Here is a 2,690-nt window from a genome sequence, read left to right on the forward strand (position 1 = left end):
TTGCAGAAGTCATTTCTGCAAAGGCTGCAAAAACAGAATGTCAGTACAGCCCTGTCTAAGCTACAAAACAGGATGCTAGTGCTGTTTTATTTTAGCTGTCCCGACTATTTTCTTGTTGGGGATCTGGACCCTGACCACATAACTGCAACTAACTCCTAACATTACAGGATCCTGGAGGTCTGACTATTGTCAAGCTAAGGTTGAGTTTTGCCACTAGCAAAGCATTGCATTAAGACCATTAGGAGTTCCTGGAGGTCTCAAGTGTTTGTCAGTGGGCTGCAAGTTATAAGGAAATTTAATTTCATCCACATTTCCTTTTGCCTTTGTTCTCCATATCAAAAACTACACCCTTTGTTTTAACAAGACTCCTTTGAAGCATTTGCCCTAATGAGGATATAGAAAGTGGGAAACTTTATTCAACCAACATTTTCCAGTTATGGATCAAGTGCCAGACATGGAAATAGGAGCTAAGATTACAATGGTAAAGATCAACTGGTCCTTGGTGGTGAGGCATCATCAGAAAGACAGAATCAATGGGTAACTGAAATTTCCAAAATCATGCTGCAGGTGCAATGAGAGTGCAAAGGAGAGCTACCCTACTCAGTTTTGGGGGTTCAGGAAATCCAAGACTTCAAGGAGAATCCAGTCTGCAAAATAAAGGTGAAGATCAGTAAGAGAGGTTGTTTGAAGAAGTCGAGTACTGTACGCAGGTATCTAGAAAAAAGGGGTAACGTGTGCAACTGGAAGTAGTTCATTATACCAATAGCATAGTGTGCAAATATTAGTCAGCTGAAAGGGAAGTCCCCAAAACACCAAAGATACACTGAAGTCCCACTCTCTAACACCTTAACCTGTAAATTGCAGCTGGAAAGTAAAAGATACCAGTTGGAATTTCAGAATCACATCATACTTTATATCTTATTTTTCAAAGAATTGGAAGAAGTATAAGTCAACTCCATAATACAAACAGGATTAGAATATATGTGTTTTTTTTTCCCCCGGTATCAGACCTCACCATCAGACCTCTCTCTTGAACTGACTGATGCTTTCCTAAGAATGCAAAATTCCCTGTTACCACCACATCATCACCATAACCATCACCCTTGTTTTTTCCTTTCTTATCCTTCTGAACAAGAATTGCATACTCCTTATAAAATTTCCAAACATATAAAGTTTTATACAAAATAAAATAAGTATTCCTCTCACTCCTGATCTCAGAAACCTAGCTTCCCCTAGAAGGAACCAACATTGCCAGCTCGTCTAAGTGTATCATAAAGAGATACATTTTACACTTTATGTATACTTTATACATAAAGAGATCATCTAAGTGTACATATAAAGTATATGTAAGTGTCAATTTTTGGTAAAAATAGTACAGTATTCCTATTGGTTTGCACCCTACTTTTCCCACATTACAGTCTATCTAGTAAATTGTTCTGTGTCATTACAAATAGTGCTCTGTTTCTCAATTTTCTGGCTATATGATATTCCATTGTGTAAGGGTGCTAAAACTTATATTACCACTCCTATATGGATGGATGTGTAAGTAGGTCCAGTCTTGAAAGTTACAATCAGGGCTGCAGTGGACATCTTATAAATACATAATTTTTCTGACTGTGTGTATGAGAGAGAGGGTGTGTGTATGCCTTAAAAACTGAATTTGTGGGGCCAAATGGACATCAGTTAAAACTTCAGAACTGTTAGACACAGTTCGCAATAGATATTAAACAATTTGGGCTCCCATGCAAGGACATGTTTTCTGAAACACCGGAAACACAATTTGATAGTATATGAGGTGAGATACTACATTTCATAGTTTTAGTTTCATTTCACTTATTTTGAGTTACTTGAACATCTTTTCTATAAGCTATCTAATCAGAGTTTGCCTATTTTTATTGACTTGTGGCTCTTAATGATATACAACTTATAAAATCAGCTCTTTCCTCTGATATAAATCAAGGCTGTCTTCAGAACATTTTGGCTTCTGAATTATCTTTAGGTTCTTTTTCACCACAACAAATTTATTTTTTATGTAGTTTTGTCAGTACTTTTATGTCTTCAGGTTTTATGACATTTAAAAATAAATTTGATGTTCCAAGACAATTTTATAAATTATTTGACATTTACTGATCTTATGCAGTTTTCCAATGTTCACTCTGAGGTCAAGATGAAATTTACTTCGTGCAAAATTTACAATAGTTCTAATCATGTTGTCATTCTGCACTGCTGTCCGGTTATTTGAAAAGAGGCATTGTATATAGTTCATACTTTCCCACTAATTTGAAGTAATGCTTTTCACATGTATGTAATTCCTATATGTGGTGGGATTCTATTTTTGGACTACACAATGTGTTCTGCTGTTATGCCTTTATGCCCAGTTGACACACTGTGCTAATTACCACAGTTCTATAAATTTTATCATACCTCTTCTGAATTGCCTTGACTTTTTATTTATTTATTTATTTTTTATAAACATATAATGTATTTTTATCCCCAGGGGTACAGGTCTGTGAATCACCAGGTTTACACACTTCACAGCACTCACCAAAGCACATACCCTCCCCAATGTCCATAACCCCACCCTTCTTCTCCCAAACCCCTCCCCCCAGCAACCCTCAGTTTGTTTTGTGAGATTAAGAGTCACTTATGGTTTATCTCCTTCCCGATCCCATCTTGTTTCATTTATTCTT

At 36.4% G+C, this 2,690-nt stretch overlaps 1 protein-coding gene across 1 annotated transcript in view; it reads right to left on the bottom strand.

Moving 5' to 3' along the window:
• Positions 1-388: 388 nt before the first annotated feature.
• The window catches only part of LOC132001098 (guanylate-binding protein 6-like), a 10,556-nt gene continuing 8,254 nt past the window's right edge, over positions 389-2,690 (bottom strand). The window contains exon 6 of the mRNA XM_059375322.1: positions 389-647. The gene's annotated coding sequence lies outside the window, so the exon portion shown is untranslated. The remainder of the gene's footprint in view (positions 648-2,690) is intronic.

The sequence above is a fragment of the Mustela nigripes genome, chromosome 14, assembly GCF_022355385.1.
Source record: "Mustela nigripes isolate SB6536 chromosome 14, MUSNIG.SB6536, whole genome shotgun sequence".
Classification (NCBI taxonomy): Eukaryota; Metazoa; Chordata; class Mammalia; order Carnivora; family Mustelidae; genus Mustela; species Mustela nigripes.